This window comes from Chiloscyllium plagiosum, unplaced genomic scaffold (genome assembly GCF_037043375.1).
Source record: "Chiloscyllium plagiosum isolate Xiang-an unplaced genomic scaffold, Cpla_swu_hap1 HiC_scaffold_1, whole genome shotgun sequence".
Lineage (NCBI taxonomy): Eukaryota > Metazoa > Chordata > Chondrichthyes > Orectolobiformes > Hemiscylliidae > Chiloscyllium > Chiloscyllium plagiosum.
In genome coordinates this window covers 173,979,328-174,000,958 of record NW_028270139.1, presented here as the reverse complement: position 1 = coordinate 174,000,958, position 21,631 = coordinate 173,979,328, and the positions used below count along the sequence as shown (strand labels likewise).

The 21,631-nt window shown below is 53.2% G+C and overlaps 1 long non-coding RNA gene across 1 annotated transcript in view; it reads left to right on the top strand.

Annotated features, from left to right (window-relative positions):
- LOC148152297 (uncharacterized) overlaps nucleotides 1–10,216 on the top strand; it is a 57,618-nt gene extending 47,402 nt beyond the window's left edge. Inside the window, exons 2-3 of the long non-coding RNA XR_015760544.1 lie at nucleotides 2,087–2,253; nucleotides 9,844–10,216. This is a non-coding gene — a long non-coding RNA (uncharacterized LOC148152297). The remainder of the gene's footprint in view (nucleotides 1–2,086; nucleotides 2,254–9,843) is intronic.
- The last annotated feature ends 11,415 nt before the right edge of the window (nucleotides 10,217–21,631 follow it).

Genomic DNA, 21,631 nt, shown 5'->3' with positions numbered 1-21,631 from the left:
TCCCTCTCTATCCCACTGTGCTCTAACCCTCTCTATACCACTGTGCTCTATCCCATTTCCCCCCACTCTACTCTATCCCTCGCTGTCCCACTGTGCTCTCTCCCTCTCTATACCACTGTACTCTATCCCTCTCTATCCCACTGTGCTATATCCTCTGTCTCCAACTGTACTCTATCCCTCTCTATCCCACTGTGCTCTATCCCTCTCTATCCCACTGTGCTCTAACCCTCTCTATACCACTGTGCTCTATCCCATTCCCCCCCACTCTACTCTATCCCTCGCTGTCCCACTGTGCTCTATCCCTCTCTATCCCACTGTGCTCTAACCCTCTCTATACCACTGTGCTCTATCCCATTCCCCCCCACTGTACTCTGTCCCTCTCTATCCCACTGTGCTCTATCCCTCTCTATCCCACTGTAATCTATCCCTCTCTATCCCACTGTACTCTATCCCTCTCTATCCCACTGTGCTCTATCCCATTCTCCCCCACTGTGCTAAATCACTCTCTCTCCCACTGTGCTCTATCCCATTCTCCCCCACTGTGCTCTATCCCATTCTCACCCCACCCGTGCTCTATCCCTCTCCATCCCACTGTGCTCTATCCCACTCTATCCCACTGTGCTCTATCCCATTCTCCCCCACTGTACTCTATCCCTCTCTCTCCCACTGTCATCTATCCCTCTCTATCCCACTGTGCTCTATCCCATTCTCCCCCCCTGTGCTCTATCCCTCTCTATCCCACTGTGCTCTATCCCATTCTCCCCCACTGTGCTCTATCCCTCTCTATCCCACTGTGCTCTATCCCTGTATCCCACTGTGCTCTGTCCCATTCTCCCCCACTGTACTCTGTCCCTCTCTATCCCACTGTGCTCTATCCCTCTCTATCCCACTGTAATCTATCCCTCTCTATCCCACTGTACTCTATCCCTCTCTATCCCACTGTGCTCTATCCCATTCTCCCCCACTGTGCTAAATCACTCTCTCTCCCACTGTGCTCTGTCCCATTCTCCCCCACTGTACTCTGTCCCTCTCTATCCCACTGTGCTCTATCCCTCTCTATCCCACTGTAATCTATCCCTCTCTATCCCACTGTACTCTATCCCTCTCTATCCCACTGTGCTGTATCCCATTCTCGCCCCACCCGTGCTCTATCCCTCTCCATCCCACTGTGCTCTATCCCACTCTATCCCACTGTGCTCTATCCCATTCTCCCCCACTGTACTCTATCCCTCTCTCTCCCACTGTACTCTATCCCTCTCTATCCCACTGTGCTCTATCCCATTCTCCCCCCCTTTGCTCTATCCCTCTCTATCCCACGGTGCTCTATCCCTGTATCCCACTGTGCTCTATCCCATTCTCCCCCACTGTACTCTGTCCCTCTCTATCCCACTGTGATCTATCCCTCTCTATCCCGCTGTGCTATATCCCTCTCTATCCCACAGTGCTCTATCCCTCTCTATCCCACTGTGCTCTATCCCTGTATCCCTCTGTGCTCTATCCCACTCTATCCCTCTCTATCCCACTGTGCTCTATCCCTCTCTATCACACTGTGCTCTATCCCTCTCTGTCCCACTGTGCTCTTTCTCTCTCTATCCCACTGTGCTCTATCCCTCTCTATCCCACTGTGCTCTATCCCCCTCTATCCCAATGTGCTCTATCCCTCTCTATCCCGCTGTGCTCTATCCCTCTCTATCCCACTGTACTCTGTCCCTCTCTATCCCACTGTACTCTATCCCATTCTCCCCCACTGTACTCTATCCCTCTCTATCCCTCTCTATCCCACTGTGCTCTGTCCCTCTTTATCCCAATGTGCTCTTTTCCTCTCTGTGCTCTATCCCTCTGTATCCTGCTGTGCTCTGTCCCTCTTTGCTCTCCATCTCACTTTGCTCTGTCCATCTCCCTTTAAAGTTGCTTTCAGCTATAGTTGTCACGAGATTGTAAATTTCATTGTGCCATGCATGTGCCCTGCAGATATTTTGCTTTCAGTGCCATTTACTGTAAAGCTGGTTTCATTAACTTTGTTTTCTGTCATTCTTTTTTCAATTACTTATATCACCTAATTTCCTAACTGTTCTTCTCTCTTCAGTACTTCCGACCGTTGAACGTTCGTGTTTGTCCAATGGGAGTTCATGTGTTTGAAGTAGACCCATTTGTTGTCAGCACGGATGCTTCAGCCACCCTGACTCGATTTCTGACCTGGAGGTTGAATCGGTTGAGCCGTAGAACTCCCAATGACAATGCCCAACTCCTTATGTGAGTGAATTCTGAAGTTTTCTGCAAAGAAAACAAACCCAATTGTAGCAACTGATGCAGAAAGGTGAATGTGGAATCAGGCTGCATGTTCCCTGTGGTTTAAATATCTCCGTTTAAAGGCTGAGTGCCCAGTCTCAAACACAGACACAATCAGCACTTGCTGGATCCTGAAGGGCAGAGGGAGTTACGAGTTGTCATGTTTTATTTCACAATTTAGCATGTCGGTGCATCACATGATTAAAAAGGCTAACAGGGATTGCTATCCTTTCGAATGGGAGGAAGTGAATGTAAAAGTAAAGGATGTTATAATTCAGTGATACAAGACAATAGGGAGCACATATCTCTCATCCTGTGTGCTGTTTTCGTTAGCTCATTCAATGAGTGATGGAAATATACTGAAGGCATTTCATACGGGGGGTTATTTGATTGATACCTGGAACAAGTGAATTGTGTTTTGAGGAAAGATTGGACAGGCTGAGCTTGTTAATCAGGAGGTTAGCAGACTGAGTGGTGAGACTTGATTGAAGTTTGTAAGATCTTGGCGAAGTAAATGTGGAAAAGATATTTCCTCTTGTGGGTCAGTCCAGAATTGGGAGATCCTATTTTAAAGTGAGGGCTCGCGCTGTTAGGTCAGAGCTGAGGGGAATACTTTTCTCTCAGCAGATTGTGTGTTTGGAACTCTCGCAAAAGTGATGGAGTCAGGGGCAGAGAGATGGATGGAGTTCTGGTTTGACAGCGGAATTACAGGATCTGCCCAAGGCCGAATGTCTGTGTGGTTCGAAAGGTGGTACAGGATGGAGGATGTTTGATTCTCTCAGACCCTGGCATTGGTTCTGGGGAAGATGGCACCTGGAGAGGCTGACAGGTTTTTCCCTGAACGGAGCTGTGACTGAGGGGGTTTAAGTGAACTTGGCAAGGGAGTGAGAATAGAAGAGGAGAACAGCAGAGTTTACAAAATCTTTCAGATTGCAGAGAAAATACTAAGTTAATAAGTGAGAAAGAAAGGAGATCCAAAACAGAGCTGGCTTATATGTATGGAAATATATGAGTACAGTAAATTCAGTTCGGGAGCCCCAGGCACAGACTGCAATGTGCAAATTACAATGTTGCAGCAATGCTGGAGACCTCGCTCAAGGAAGGCTGTGAGTAGGTGTGAAATGTTCCTTGGGAAAGTTGCTCAGGAAAGATAGAAAAGGAAGGAAAGAAGAAGAGGGGAGCAGTGTTGGTAAAGCATAATGTCTCAATGTTTATAGAAAGAGTCGATTTGGCCGGAGCTAAAGAATAAAAAGGGTACAATTACATTGCTCAGTGTAGTCTCCAACGAGTAGAAAAGATGGAGAGGTACAAATCTGCAAGGAGATTCGAGAAAGACCAACATTGCAGAGCAGTTATAATAGGGGACTTCAGTTCCCCAAATATAAACATGCACCTGGAGTCAGAGGAGGTAGGGGAGGGCCTTAATGAATACTTTGCTTCAGTATTCACTCATGAGAGGGACCTGCACATTTCTGAGGATGGCGGGAAACATGTTGATGTGCTCGAACAGGTGAGGAAAGAGGAGGGGCTGAAAATTTTGTAGGACATAAGAATAGATAAGTCTCCTAAGCTAGACAGGATATACCCAAGGTTACTGAAGGAAGTGAGGGAAGAAGACATTGCATCCTCACTGTTCACTGGAGTAATGCCAGATGATTGGAGGGTAGCAAATGTTGTTCCCTTGTTCAGAAAGGGAATAGGAATAATCCTGGGAATTATAGACCAGTTAATCTTACACTGGTGGTGGGCAAATTGTTGGAGAGGATTCTAAGAAACAGAATTTATGATTGCTTGGAAAATGATAGCTTGTTTAGAGATAGTCAGCATGCCTTTGTGAGTGGTAGGTCATACCTCACAAGCCTTGCTGAATTCTTTGAGGATGTTACAAAATACACTGATGAGGTTTGAGCAGTGGATGTGGTGTATTTGGATGTCAGTCAGGCATTTGATAACGTTCCTCATGGTAGGCTCATTCAGAAAGTAAGGAGGCATGGGACATTTGGCTGTCTGGAAACAGAACTGGCTGGCCCATAGGAAACAGAGGGTAATGGTAGATGGAAAGTATTCAGCCTGGAGCTTTGTGACTAGTATGTTCCACGGGGATCTGTTCTGGGACCTCCACTCTTTGTAATTTTTATAGATGATTTGGATGAGCAAATGGAAGGGTGGGTTAGTAAGTTTGCTGATGACACCAATGTTGATGGAGTGGTGGATAGTGTGGAGGGATGTTGTATGTTACAATGGGACATTGACAGGATGCAGAGCTAGGCTGAGAAGTGGCAGATGGTGCTCAACCTGGAAAAGTGCAAAGTGATTCATTTTGGAAGTTTGAATTTAAATGCAGATTACTGGATTAAAGGCAGGATTCTTGGCAGTGTGGAGGAACAGAGGGATCTTGGGGTCCATGTCCCATCGACTCCTCAGAGTTGCCACAAGTTGATAGGGTTATTATGAAGTTGAGTGGAGTGCGAGAAAAGCACAGCAGGTCAGGCAGCATCTGAGGAGCAGGAGAATCGATATTTCGGGCATAAGCCCTTCATCAGGAACGTCGATTCTCCTGCTCCTCGGATGCTGCCTGACCTGCTGTGCTTTTCCAGCACCACACTCCCGACTCCAATCTCTGGCACCTGCAGTCCTCACTTTCTCCTCAGGGTTGTATTGAAGGCGTACGGTGTGTGAGCTTTCATTAGCAGAAGGATTGAGTTTAAGAGTGGTGAGGTGATAGAACATAGAACATAGAACAGTACAGCACAGAACAGGCCCTTCAGCCCTCGATGTTGTGCCGACCATTGATCCTCATGTGAGGTAAACCTAATGTATGAACCCTCAAATTTCTGTGACCATATGCATGTCCAACAGTCTCTTAAATATCCCCAATGACCTTGCTTCCACAATTGCCGCTGGCAATGCATTCCATGCTCTCACAACTCTCTGTGTAAAGAACCCGCCTCTGACATCCCCTCTATACTCTCCGCCAAACAGCTTAAAACTATGACCCCTTGTGTTAATAATTTCTGCCCTGGGAAAAAGTCTTTGGCTATCGACTGTCTCTATGCCTCTCATTATCTTGTATACCTCAATTAGGTCCCATCTCCGCCTCCTTTTCTCCAATGAAAAAAGTCCGAGCTCAGTCAACCTCTCTTCATAAGATAAGCCCTCCAGTCCAGGCAGCATCCTGGTAAGCCTCCTCTGAACCCTCTCCAAAGCATCCACATCTTTCTATAATAGGGTGACCAGAACTGGGCGCAGTATTCCAAGTGCGGTCTAACCAAAGTTTTATAGAGCTGCAACAAGATCTCACGACTCTTAAACTCAATCCCCCTGTTAATGAAAGCCAAAACACCATATGCTTTCTTAACAACCCTGTCCACTTGGGTGGCCATTTTACATAGAACATAGAACATAGAAGAATACAGCGCAGTACAGGCCCTTGGGCCCTCGATGTTGCGCCGATCCAAGCCCACCTAAACTACACTAACCCACTATCCTCCATATACCTATCCAATGCCCTCTTAAATGCCCATAAAGAGGGAGAGTCCACCACTGTTACTGGCAGGGCATTCCATGAACTAACGACTCGCTGAGTGAAGAACCTACCCCTAACATCAGTCCTATATCTACCCCCCCTTAATTTAAAGCTATGCCCCCTTGTAATACCCGACTCAATACGCGGGAAAAGGTTCATACTGTCGACCCTATCTAACCCCCTAATCATCTTGTACACCTCAATCAAGTCACCCCTAAACCTTCTTTTCTCTAGTGAAAACAGCCCCAAGTGCCTCAGTCTTTCCTCATACGATTTTCCTTCCATACCAGGCAACATCCTGGTAAACCTCCTCTGCACCCGTTCCAATGCCTCCACATCCTTCCTATAGTATGGCGACCAAAACTGCACACAATATTCCAGATGCGGCCGTACCAGAGTCTTATACAACTGCATCATGACCTCAGGACTCCGGAACTCAATTCCTCTACCAATAAAAGCCAGTACGCCATATGCCTTCCTCACCGCACTATTTACCTGGGTGGCAACTTTCAGAGATCTGTGTACATGGACACCAAGATCCCTCTGCTCATCCACACTACCAAGTATCCGACCATTAGCCCAGTACCCCATCTTTTTGTTATTCTTCCCAAAGTGAATCACCTCGCACTTAGCTACATTGAATTCCATCTGCCACCTTTCTGCCCAGCTCTGCAGCTTCTCTATATCCTGCTGTAACCTGCCACATGCTTCCTCACTGTCAACAACTCCTCCGACTTTCGTGTCATCCGCAAACTTGCTCACCCAACCTTCTAACCCCTCTTCCAGGTCATTTATAAAAATGACAAACAGCAATGGTCCCAAAACAGATCCTTGCGGAACACCGCTAGTGACGGCACTCCATGAAGAAACTTTGCCATCAACTACTACCCTCTGTCTTCTTCCATCCAGCCAATTCCTAATCCAAACCTCCAACTCACCCTCAATGCCATATCTCCGTATTTTCTGCAGTAGCCTACCATGGGGAACCTTATCAAACGCCTTACTAAAATCCATATATACCACATCTACCGCTTTCCCCTCATCAACCTCCTTCGTCACCTTTTCAAAGAATTCAATAAGGTTTGTGAGGCACGACTTGCCCTTCACAAAACCATGCTGACTATCCTTGATCACATTATTCCTATCTAGATGTGCATAAATCCTATCCCTTACAATTCTCTCTAAGACTTTGCCCACAACAGAAGTGAGACTCACCGGCCTATAGTTACTAGGGCTATCCCTACTCCCCTTTTTGAACAAGGGAACCACATTTGCTATCCTCCAGTCTTCTGGGACTACTCCTGTAGACAAAGAGGACATAAAAATCAAGGCCAATGGCTCTGCAATCTCCTCCCTTGCTTCCCAGAGAATCCTAGGATAAATGCCATCAGGCCCAGGGGACTTATCTATTTTCACCTTTTCCAGGATTTCCAACACCTCTTCTCTACATACCTCAAAGCCATCCATTCTACTTATTTGTGCCTCAGTATTCTCATCGACAACAATGCCCTGTTCCTGAGTGAATACTGAAGAAAAGTATTCATTCATTGTCTCCCCAATCTCTTCCGCCTCCACACGCAACTTCCCCCTACTATCCTTGACTGGACCTATTCCTACCCTAGTCATTCTTTTATTCCTAACATACCTATAGAAAGCCTTAGGGTTTTCCCTAATCCTATCTACTAAGGACCTTTCATGTCCCCTCCTTGCTGCTTTTAGCTCTCTCTTCAGGTCCTTCCTGGCTACCCTATAACTCTCAATCGCCCCAATTGAACCTTCACGTCTCATCTTGAGATAGGCCGCCCTCTTCCATTTAACAAGGGATTCCAATTCCTTATTAAACCACGGCTCCCTCGCACGACCCTTTCCTACCTGCCTGACAGGTACATAATTATCAAGGACACTCAATAGTTGCCCCTTGAACAAGTTCCACATATCATTTACACTCTTGCCTTGGAGTCTACTTTTCCAAGCCACACATCCTAAGTCATGCCTCACCGCATCATAATTTCCCTTACCCCAGCTATAATTCTTGCCCTGTAGTACACACTTATCCCTCTCCATCACGAGTGTAAAAATCACCGAATTATGGTCACTATCCCCAAAGTGCTCACCTACCTCTAATTCTAACACCTGGCCTGGTTCGTTACCCAGAACCAAATCCAGTATGGCCTCACCTCTTGTTGGCCTGTCTACATATTGTGTCAGGAAACTCTCCTGCACACATTGAACAAACACTGACCCATCTAACGAACTTGAGCTATAGCTTTCCCAATCAATATCAGGAAAGTTAAAGTCCCCCATAACAACCACCCTATTACTGTCACTCATCTCCTGAATCACCTTCCCTATCCTTTCTTCAATGATTCTAGGACTATTAGGAGGCCTGTAAAAGACTCCTAACAGGGTGACCTCACCTTTCCTATTCCTAACCTCAGCCCAAACTACCTCAGATGGCAAGTCCTCATCCATCGTCCTTTCCACCGCTGTAATACTGTCTTTGACAAGCAATGCCACACCTCCCCCTCTTTTACCCCCACCTCTAAACCTACTAAAACATTTAAATCCCGGAACCTGCAACAGCCAATCCTGTCCCTGTTCTAGCCATGTCTCCGTAATAGCCACAACATCGAAGTCCCAGGTACCAACCAACGCTGCAAGTTCACCTACCTTATTTCGTATACTTCTTGCATTGAAGTATACACACTTCAAGCCACTTCCCTGTTTACAGGCACCCTCCTTGGAAATTGATGCCATGTTCCTCACCTCCCTACACTCCAGGCCCTGCACCCTGAAGCTACAATCTGGGTTCCCATGCCCCTGCCGAGTTAGTTTAAACCCCCCCCAAGAGCACTAGCAAACCTCCCCCCAAGGATACTGGTTCCCCTCAGGTTCAGGTGTAGACCATCCTGTTTATAGAGGTCCCACCGTCCCCAGAAAGAACCCCAGTTATCCAAAAACTGGAACCCCTCCCTCCTGCACCATCCCTGAAGCCACGCATTTAATTGTTCTCTCTCCCTATTCCTCGAATCTCTATCACGTGGCACGGGTAACAAACCAGAGACAACAACTCTGTTTGTTCTAACTCCAAGCTTCCAACCTAGCTCCCTGAAAGCCTGTCTAACATCCTCAGCACTCCTACCTATGTCGTTGGTGCCAATGTGGACCACGACTTCGGGTTGCTCCCCCTCCCCCTCCAGGACCCGGAAAACACGATCAGAGACATCACGTACCCTTGCACCTGGGAGGCAACATACCAAACGTGAGTCTCTCTCGTTCCCACAAAACCGCCTATCTGTGCCACGAACTATCGAGTCCCCAATTACTACTGCTCTGCTCTTCTTCACCCTTCCCTTCTGAGTAACGGGGACAGGCTCCGTGCCAGAGACCTGAGCCCCGTTACTTACCCCTGGTAAGTCATCCCCCCCACAGACTGTATCCAGACAGCTAAGTTCCCCTGTATCCCATTCCTCCTGACCTTCTGAATGAGCCTACCATAGGGAACCTTATCAAATGCCTTGCTGAAGTCCATATACACCACATCCACCGCTCGACCCTCATCAACTCGTCTAGTAACATCCTCAAAGAACTCAATAAGATTTGTTAGGCATGACCTGCCCCTCACAAAGCCGTGCTTACTGCCTTTAATCAAGCCATGCTCTTCCCTCAGAATCCTTTCTAACACCTTGCAGACGACAGACATGAGACTTACTGGTCTGTAATTGCTGGGGATTTCCCTATTTCCTTTCTTGAAGAGAGGAATTATATTTGCCTCCCTCCCATCCTGAGGTATGACTCCGGTGGAGAGCGAGGATGCAAAGATCTTTGCAAGTGGCAAAGCAATCACATTTCTCGCTTCCCAAAGCAGCTGAGGCCAAATCTGGTCTGGCCCTGGCGACTTGTCAATCTAAATGTTTGTCAAAAATTTCAGCACATCAGCTTCCTCTATCTCTATTTGCTGAAGCTCTATAGAGACATGGTTTGACCACACTTGGAATAATGAGCTCAGTTCTGGTTACCCCATTTAGGAAGGATGTGGAAGCTTTAGAGACAAGCAGAAGACATTTACCAGAATGCTGCCTGGACTGGAGGACATGTCTTGTGAAGAAAAATGAAGGGAGCTTGTGCTTTTCGCACTTGAGAGAAGAAGGAAGAGAGGTGACTTGAACCTTCGGCTGGATTCCCTCAATAACAAGAATGTCCTTCCTCAGACGAGGAGACTAAAGCTGCACACAATACTCAAGGCCCTGTATAACTGCATTACTCTGATTCTTAAATCCTCTTCATCTCTTATCATCAAAGACTAACTTGTTCCCATATCCCTTAAAATCTTAATTTCTTGACCTATTCCTCCCAGTACACGAGTAAACCTTACCAACAAAAGTAAATTCTTTCAACAGATCTGGCACTTTCTTATTGGAGGTAAAATGATACCAAAACGACTTAGCAGTGAATCAGACTCAGTTTATTTCCCTAAAGCTTTTGGGACGAGTGAGATTTAACCCCAAACGTAGTTGTTGACCAAGTTGCCTCTCCAATTACAAAATTCAGCAGGTTTTATATCTTTGCGTTCCAGTGATGATACATTTTTTATCATGTTCACAATAGTTCTTGAGAAAACCCCAGAATGTTTGATGGGTATGAGCCAAGTCAGTGTGATCTGCTGATACTGCAGCAACAGTTGGAGTTCCGCCTGGTTTGAATTTGTGGTTTTACTTGGTAATGTATCACAAAATGCCGTCAAATATCCAAGCATGTTTGACAAATTTGGTCAACTATCCCAGTTTACTCTACTTCAGTCACCTCTGATGGTCAGAGACCATGGTGAACCATGGATTCCAGACCACTTACAGCCATATTACAAATGTCTTGGTGTCCTCCATTGGTGGATGCTCTACTGTCTTATCAGTATGAACACTGGCACCCAGCATAACTCTCACAGTCATAAGTCAAAGGCAGCCAGAACATGCAACAAGCAATTAACGATAGCAACGGATATGATGAAGGCACGTAAAAGGTAGGAGTCCCAAGAACCACCCAGGAGCCATCCAAGCCACTCCAGGGGATTATTATCATGAAATTGCTTCCCTTCCTGCCAGACCTTATCTTCCCCCAGGTGGGTGTGATCCACTAGGTTAGTTATATTGTGGGCGGCACGGTGGTACAGTGGTTAGCACTGCTGCCTCGCAGCGTCAGAGACCCGGGTTCAATTCCCGCCTCAGGCGACTGACTGTGTGGAGTTTGCACATTCTCCCCGTGTCTGCGTGGGTTTCCTCCGGGTGCTCCGGTTGCCTCCCACAGTCTAAAGATGTACAGGTCAGGTGAATTGGCCATGCTAAATTGCCCGTAGTGTTAGGTAAGGGGTAAATGTAGGGGTATGGGTGGGTTACGCTTCGGCGGGTCGGTGTGGACTTGTTGGGCCGAAGGATCTGTTTCCACACTGTAAGTAATCTAATATTGTCTGAAGTGTCTGGAATGTAGGTGCAACTTGGGCCCAAGAACAGTATGCTGCAAGCAAATAGTCAAGGGCCAGACAGTTCTGTAAAGTGACAGGAGGATCATTTCTGTTTTCTCCTTACACGACAGCTCACTGTCACCATTTTAAAGTCAGTTTCTCCATGTATTATGAGTCAAAGCCTTATTGTTTAAATGATGGTCTTGTGCCCTCCAAAGTCACACTGACTCATTCTCAAGGAAGTGTACATGTCTAAGGCCTGTTCTTCAGTGCAAAGATATTTTACAGCATTCACACATGCTCGTTACTTGTGAAGATCAATGAGATTTGACTTCTGTCTCCATGCATAGTGCTGATGCCTCGGGTAGTGGCTTGATCACCACGTTCACCAAGGAAAGACAAGGACATAAACATCACCGAGAGAAAGTTATCAGTTCAGTCCTCTCACCTCAACTGCCTTTTCACTAGAATGCATGATCATTTCAATTACCATTCCAATCCATCCCCAGCTGGGGTTAGTTCCCTCTTTAAGCTTACGCATTTCAATTTACTTCCCTGCAAACTTGTCCAAATTCAGAATTCTGTTTGGAGACCTCTTACAATGATAGCTCTTTCCCAGGTTGCTACATTTTGGGCCCAACTCATGCCTGCGTGATGGAACAAAAAGCAGGATCATGATGACAATGGTGCTTACGGTGAACAATATCTAGGTCAGCACAATTCCAGTGATACTTACCCCAGTGGCTATGAGGCAAAGGGCCCACAGTGAAAACGAACAAAAACATTCCGAAACTTAACGGAATGGAGTTTGGTAATTGTTCAAAGGCAATACAGTCTACGCAGAGCAACCCGCCGTAACGGTGCGCACACAGCAACTCACACTCATGGTGCGCACACAGCAACCCACCCTCACGGTGCGCACACAGCAACTCACCCTCATGGTGCGCACACAGCAACTCACACTCATGGTGCGCACACAGCAACTCACCCTCACGGTGGGCACACAGCAACTCACCCTCACGGTGCGCACACAGCAACTCACCCTCACGGTGCGCACACAGCAACTCACACTCATGGTGCGCACACAGCAACCCACCCTCACGGTGCGCACACAGCAACTCACCCTCACGGTGCACACAGCAACTCACACTCATGGTGCACACACAGCAACCCACCCTCACGGTGCACACACAGCAACTCACCCTCACGGTGCGCACACAGCAACCCACCCTCACGGTGCACACACAACAACCCATCATCACGGTGCACACACAGCAACTCACCCTCACGGTGCGCACACAGCAACTCACCCTCACGGTGCGCACACAGCAACTCACCCTCACGGTGCACACACAGCAACCCACCCTCACGGTGCACACACAACAACCCATCATCACGGTGCGCACACAGCAACTCACCCTCACGGTGCGCACACAGCAACTCACCCTCACGGTGCGCACACAGCAACTCACCCTCACGGTGCACACACAACAACCCATCATCACGGTGCGCACACAGCAACTCACCCTCACGGTGCGCACACAACAACTCACCCTCACGGTGCGCACACAACAACTCACCCTCACGGTGCACACACAACAACTCACCCTCACGGTGCACACACAGCAACTCACCCTCACGGTGCGCACACAGCAACTCACCCTCACGGTGCACACACAGCAACCCACCCTCACGGTGCACACACAACAACCCATCATCACGGTGCGCACACAGCAACTCACCCTCACGGTGCGCACACAGCAACTCACCCTCACGGTGCACACACAACAACCCATCATCACGGTGCGCACACAGCAACTCACCCTCACGGTGCGCACACAACAACTCACCCTCACGGTGCGCACACAACAACTCACCCTCACGGTGCGCACACAACAACTCACCCTCACGGTGCGCACACAACAACTCACCCTCACGGTGCACACACAACAACTCACCCTCACGGTGCGCACACAACAACTCACCCTCACGGTGCGCACACAACAACTCACCCTCACGGTGCACACACAACAACTCACCCTCACGGTGCGCACACAACAAACCACCCTCACGGTGCGCACACAGCAACTCACCCTCACGGTGCACACACAGCAACCCGCCCTCACGGTGCGCACACAGCAACTCACCCTCACGGTGCGCACACAACAACTCAACCTCACGGTGCGCACACAGCAACTCACCCTCACGGTGCGCACACAGCAACCCACCCTCACGGTGCGCACACAGCAATCCGCCCTCACGGTGCGCACACAACAACTCACCCTCACGGTGCGCACACAGCAACTCACCCTCACGGTGCGCACACAGCAACCCACCCTCACGGTGCGCACACAACAACCCGCACTCACGGTGCGCACACAGCAACTCACCCTCACGGTGCACACACAGCAACCCGCCCTCACGGTGCGCACACAGCAACTCACCCTCACGGTGCGCACACAACAACTCACCCTCACGGTGCACACACAACAACTCACCCTCACGGTGCGCACACAGCAACTCACCCTCACGGTGCACACACAGCAACCCGCCCTCACGGTGCGCACACGGCAACTCACCCTCACGGTGCGCACACAGCAAGTCACCCTCACGGTGCGCACACAGCAACTCACCCTCACGGTGCGCACACAGCAACCCACCCTCACGGTGCGCACACAGCAACTCACCCTCACGGTGCACACACAGCAACCCGCCCTCACGGTGCGCACACAGCAACTCACCCTCACGGTGCGCACACAACAACTCAACCTCACGGTGCGCACACAGCAACTCACCCTCACGGTGCGCACACAGCAACCCACCCTCACGGTGCGCACACAGCAATCCGCCCTCACGGTGCGCACACAACAACTCACCCTCACGGTGCGCACACAGCAACTCACCCTCACGGTGCGCACACAGCAACCCACCCTCACGGTGCGCACACAACAACCCGCACTCACGGTGCGCACACAGCAACTCACCCTCACGGTGCACACACAGCAACCCGCCCTCACGGTGCGCACACAGCAACTCACCCTCACGGTGCGCACACAACAACTCACCCTCACGGTGCACACACAACAACTCACCCTCACGGTGCGCACACAGCAACTCACCCTCACGGTGCACACACAGCAACCCGCCCTCACGGTGCGCACACGGCAACTCACCCTCACGGTGCGCACACAGCAAGTCACCCTCACGGTGCGCACACAGCAACTCACCCTCACGGTGCGCACACAGCAACCCACCCTCACGGTGCGCACACAGCAATCCGCCCTCACGGTGCACAAACAACAACTCACCCTCATGGTGCACACACAACAACTCACCCTCACGGTGCGCACACAACAACTCACCCTCACGGTGCACACAGCAACTCACCCTCACGGTGCGCACACAGCAACTCACCCTCACGGTGCGCACACAGCAACCCGCCCTCACGGTGCGCACACAGCAACCCACCCTCACGGTGCACACACAGCAACTCACCCTCACGGTGCGCACACAGCAACCCGCCCTCACGGTGCGCACACAACAACTCACACTCACGGTGCACACAGCAACCCACCCTCACGGTGCACACACAGCAACTCACCCTCACGGTGCGCACACAGCAACCAACCCTCACGGTGCACACACAGCAACTCACCCTCACGGTGCACACACAGCAACTCACCCTCACGGTGCACACACAGCAACTCACCCTCACGGTGCACACACAACAACTCACACTCACGGTGCACACAGCAACCCACCCTCACGGTGCACACACAGCAACTCACCCTCACGGTGCGCACACAACAACCAACCCTCACGGTGCACACACAGCAACTCACCCTCACGGTGCACACACAGCAACCCACCCTCACGGTGCACACACAGCAACTCACCCTCACGGTGCGCACACAGCAACCCGCCCTCACGGTGCGCACACAACAACTCACACTCACGGTGCACACAGCAACCCACCCTCACGGTGCACACACAGCAACTCACCCTCACGGTGCGCACACAGCAACCAACCCTCACGGTGCACACACAGCAACTCACCCTCACGGTGCACACACAGCAACTCACCCTCACGGTGCACACACAACAACTCACCCTCACGGTGCGCACACAGCAACCCGCCCTCACGGTGCGCACACAACAACTCACACTCACGGTGCACACACAACAACTCACCCTCACGGTGCGCACACAGCAACTCACCCTCACGGTGCGCACAAAACAACTCACACTCACGGTGCACACACAACAACTCACCCTCACGGTGCGCACACAGCAACCCACCCTCACGGTGCACACACAACAACCCACCCTCACGGTGCGCACACAGCAACTCACCCTCACGGTGTGCACACAACAACTCACCCTCACGGTGCGCACAAAACAACTCACACTCACGGTGCACACACAACAACTCACCCTCACGGTGCGCACACAGCAACCCACCCTCACGGTGCACACACAACAACCCACCCTCACGGTGCACACACAGCAACTCACCCTCACGGTGCGCACACAACAACTCACCCTCACGGTGCGCACACAGCAACCCACCCTCACGGTGCACACACAGCAACCCGCCCTCACGGTGCACACACAACAACTCACCCTCACGGTGCGCACACAACAACTCACCCTCACGGTGCGCACACAGCAACTCACCCTCACGGTGCGCACACAACAACTCACCCTCACAGTGCGCAAACAGCAACCAACCCTCACGGTGCGCACACAACAACTCACCCTCACGGTGCGCACACAACAACTCACCCTCACGGTGCGCACACAACAACTCACCCTCACGGTGCGCACACAACAACTCCCCCTCACGGTGCGCACACAGCAACCCACCCTCACGGTGCACACACAGCAACCCGCCCTCACGGTGCACACACAGCAACCCACCCTCACGGTGCGCACACAACAACCCACCCTCACGGTGCGCACACAGCAACCCACCCTCACGCTGCACACACAGCAACCCGCCCTCACGGTGCACACACAGCAACCCGCCCTCACGGTGCGCACACAACAACCCACCCTCACGGAGCGCACACAGCAACTCACCCTCACGGTGCACACACAGCAACCCGCCCTCACGGTGCGCACACAACAACCCACCCTCACGGTGCGCACACAACAACCCGCCCTCACGGTGCGCACACAACAACCCGCCCTCACGGTGCGCACACAGCAACCCGCCCTCACGGTGCACACACAGCAACCCACCCTCACAGTGTGCACACAGCAACCCATGCTCACGGTGCACACACAGCAACCCACCCTCACGGTGCGCACACAGCAACCCACCCTCACGCTGCACACACAGCAACCCACCCTCACGGTGCGCACACAGCAACCCACCCTCACGCTGCACACACAGCAACCCACCCTCACGCTGCACACACAGCAACCCACCCTCACGGTGCACACACAGCAACCCATGCTCACGGTGCACACACAGCAACCCACCCTCACGGTGCGCACACAACAACCCACCCTCACGGTGCGCACACAGCAACCCACCCTCACGCTGCACACACAGCAACCCACCCTCACGGTGCACACACAGCAACCCATGCTCACGGTGCACACACAACAACCCACCCTCACGGTGCGCACACAGCAACCCACCCTCACGGTGCGCACACAACAACCCACCCTCACGGTGCACACACAGCAACCCACCCTCACGGTGCGCACACAACAACCCACCCTCACGGTGCGCACACAGCAACCCACCCTCACGGTGCACACACAGCAACCCACCCTCACGGTGCGCAAACAGCAACCCGCCCTCATGGTGCACACAGCAACTCACCCTCACGGTGCGCACACAACAACCCGCCCTCACGGTGTGCACACAACAACCCACCCTCACGGTGCACACACAACAACCCACCCTCACGGTGCGCACACAGCAACCCACCCTCACGGTGCGCACACAGCAACCCACCCTCACGGTGCGCACACAGCAACCCTCCCTCACGGTGCACACAGCCACTCACCCTCACGGTGCGCACACAGCAACCCGCCCTCACGGTGCGCACACAACAACCCACCCTCACGGTGCGCACACAGCAACCCACCCTCACGGTGCACACAGCATCTCACCCTCACGGTGCGCACACAACAACCCACCCTCACGGTGCACACACAGCAACCCACCCTCACGGTGCACACAGCAACTCACCCTCACGGTGCGCACACAACAACCCACCCTCACGGTGCACACACAGCAACTCACCCTCACAGTGCGCAACAGCAACCCACCCTCACAGTGCACACACCGCAACTTACCCTCACGGTGCGCACACAGCAACCCGCCCTCACGGTGCAAACACAGCAACTCACCCTCACGGTGCGCAACAGCAACCCACCCTCACGGGGCACACACAGCAACTCACCCTCACGGTGCGCACACAGCAACTCACCCTCACGGTGCGCACACAACAACTCACCCTCACGGTGCGCACACAGCAACCCACCCTCACGGTGCGCACACAACAACTCACCCTCACGGTGCACACACAACAACTCACCCTCACGGTGCACACACAGCAACTCACCCTCACGGTGCGCACACAACAACTCACCCTCACGGTGCACACACAACAACCCACCCTCACGGTGCACACACAGCAACTCACCCTCACGGTGCGCACACAGCAACCCACCCTCACGGTGCGCACACAACAACTCACCCTCACGGTGCGCACACAGCAACTCACCCTCACGGTGCGCACACAGCAACCCACCCTCACGGTGCGCACACAACAACCCACCCTCACGGTGTGCACACAGCAACTCACCCTCACGGTGCACACAGCAACCCACCCTCACGGTGCGCACACAGCAACCCACCCACACGGTGCGCACACAGCAACCCACCCTCACGGTGCGCACACAGCAACCCACCCTCACGGTGCGCACACAGCAACCCACCCTCACGGTGCGCACACAACAACCCACCCTCACGGTGTGCACACAGCAACTCACCCTCACGGTGCACACAGCAACCCACCCTCACGGTGCGCACACAGCAACCCACCCACACGGTGCGCACACAGCAACCCACCCTCACGGTGCGCACACAGCAACCCACCCTCACGGTGCGCACACAGCAACCCTCCCTCACGGTGCACACAGCCACTCACCCTCACGGTGCGCACACAACAACTCACCCTCACGGTGCGCACACAGCAACTCACCCTCACGGTGCGCACACAGCAACTCACCCTCACGGTGCACACAGCAACCCACCCTCACGGTGCGCACACAGCAACTCACCCTCACGGTGCACACACAGCAACCCACCCACACGGTGCGCACACAGCAACCCACCCTCACGGTGCGCACACAGCAACCCACCCACACGGTGCGCACACAGCAACCCACCCTCACGGTGCGCACACAGCAACCCACCCTCACGGTGCGCACACAGCAACTCACCCTCACGGTGCGCACACAGCAACCCTCCCTCACGGTGCACACAGCAACTCACCCTCACGGTGCGCACACAGCAACCCTCCCTCACGGTGCACACAGCAACTCACCCTCACAGTGCACACACAGCAACTTACCCTCACGGTGCGCACACAGCAACTCACCCTCACGGTGCGCACACAGCAACCCACCCTCACAGTGCACACACAGCAACCCACCCTCACGGTGCACACACAACAACTCACTCTCACGGTGCACACACAACAACCCACCCTCACGGTGCGCACACAACAACTCACCCTCACGGTGCGCACACAGCAACCCACCCTCACGGTGCACACACAACAACCCACCCTCACGGTGCACACACAACAACTCACTCTCACGGTGCACACACAACAACCCACCCTCACGGTGCGCACACAGCAACTCACCCTCACGGTGCACACAGCAACTCACCCTCACGGTGCACACAGCAACTCACCATCACGGTGCGCACACAGCAACTCACCCTCACAGTGCGCACACAGCAACTCACCCTCACGGTGCACACACAGCAACTCACCCTCACGGTGCGCACACAGCAACTCACCCTCACGGTGCACACACAGCAACCCACCCTCACGGTGCGCACACAGCAACTCACCCTCACGGTGCGCACACAGCAACTCACCCTCACGGTGCGCACACAGCAACTCACCCTCACGGTGCGCACACAGCAACCCACCCTCACGGTGCACACACAGCAACTCACCCTCACGGTGCACACAGCAACTCACCCTCACGGTGCGCACACAGAAACTCACCCTCACGGTGCACACACAGCAACCCACCCTCACGGTGCACACACAACAACTCACTCTCACGGTGCGCACACAGCAACTCACCCTCACGGTGCACACACAGCAACCCACCCTCACGGTGCACACACAACAACTCACTCTCACGGTGCGCACACAGCAACCCACCCTCACGGTGCACACACAACAACTCACTCTCACGGTGCGCACACAGCAACTCACCCTCACGGTGCGCACACAGCAACTCACCCTCACGGTGCGCACACAACAACTCACCCTCACGGTGCACACACAACAACTCACCCTCACGGTGCGCACACAGCAACTCACCCTCACGGTGCGCACACAACAACTCACACTCACGGTGCACACACAAGAACTCACCCTCACGGTGCGCACACAGCAACCCACCCTCACGGTGTGCACACAGCAACTCACGCTCATGGTGCGCACACAGCAACCAACCCTCACGGTGCGCACACAACTCACCCTCACGATGCGCACACAACAACTCACCCTCACGGTGCGCACACAGCAACCCACGCTCACGGTGCACACACAGCAACCCACCCTCACGGTGCACACACAGCAACCCGCCCTCACGGTGCACACACAACAACTCACCCTCACGGTGCACACACAACAACTCACCCTCACGGTGCGCACACAGCAACCCACGCTCACGGTGCACACACAGCAACCCACCCTCACGGTGCACACACAACAACTCACCCTCACGGTGCGCACACAACAACCCGCCCTCACGGTGCACACACAACAACCCACCCTCACGGTGCACACACAAAAACTCACCCTCACGGTGCGCACACAGCAACCAACCCTCACGGTGCGCACACAACAGCTCACCCTCACGGTGCGCACACAACAACTCACCCTCACGGTGTACACACAGCAACCCACCCTCACGGTGCACACACAGCAACTCACCCTCACGGTGCGCACACAACAACTCACCCTCACGGTGCGCACACAACAACTCACCCTCACGGTGCGCACACAACAACTCACCCTCACGGTGCGCACACAACAACCCACCCTCACGGTGCGCACACAGCAACCCACCCTCACGGTGCACACACAGCAACTCACCCTCACGGTGCACACACAGCAACTCACCCTCACGGTGTGCACACAACAACTCACCCTCACGGTGCGCACACAACAACCCGCCCTCACGGTGCACACACAACAACCCACCCTCACGGTGCACACACAACAACTCACCCTCACGATGCGCACACAGCAACCAACCCTCACGGTGCGCACACAACAACTCACCCTCACGGTGCGCACACAACAACTCACCCTCACGGTGCACACACAGCAACTCACCCTCACGGTGCGCACACAACAACTCACCCTCACGGTGCGCACACAACAACTCACCCTCACGGTGCGCACACAACAATTCACCCTCACGGTGCGCACACAACAACTCACCCTCACGGTGCGCACACAGCAACCCGCCCTCACGGTGCACACACAGCATCCCACTCTCACAGTGTGCACACAGCAACCCACGCACACGGTGCACACACAGCAACCCACCCTCACGGTGCGCACACAACAACCCACCCTCACGGTGCGCACACAGCAACCCACCCTCACGGTGCACACACAGCAACCCACCCTCACGGTGCGCACACAACAACCCACCCTCACGGTGCGCACACAGCAACCCGCCCTCACGGTGCACACACAGCATCCCACCCTCACAGTGTGCACACAGCAACCCACGCACACGGTGCACACACAGCAACCCACCCTCACGGTGCACACACAGCAACCCACCCTCACGGTGCGCACACAGCAACTCACCCTCACGGTGCGCACACAACAACTCACCCGCACGGTGCACACACAGCAACTCACCCTCACGGTGCACACACAGCAACTCACCCTCACGGTGCACACACAACAACTCACCCTCACGGTGCGCACACAGCAACTCACCCTCACGGTGCACACACAGCAACCCACCCTCACGGTGCGCACACAACAACCCACCCTCACGGTGCGCACACAACAACTCACCCGCACGGTGCACACACAGCAACTCACCCTCACGGTGCACACACA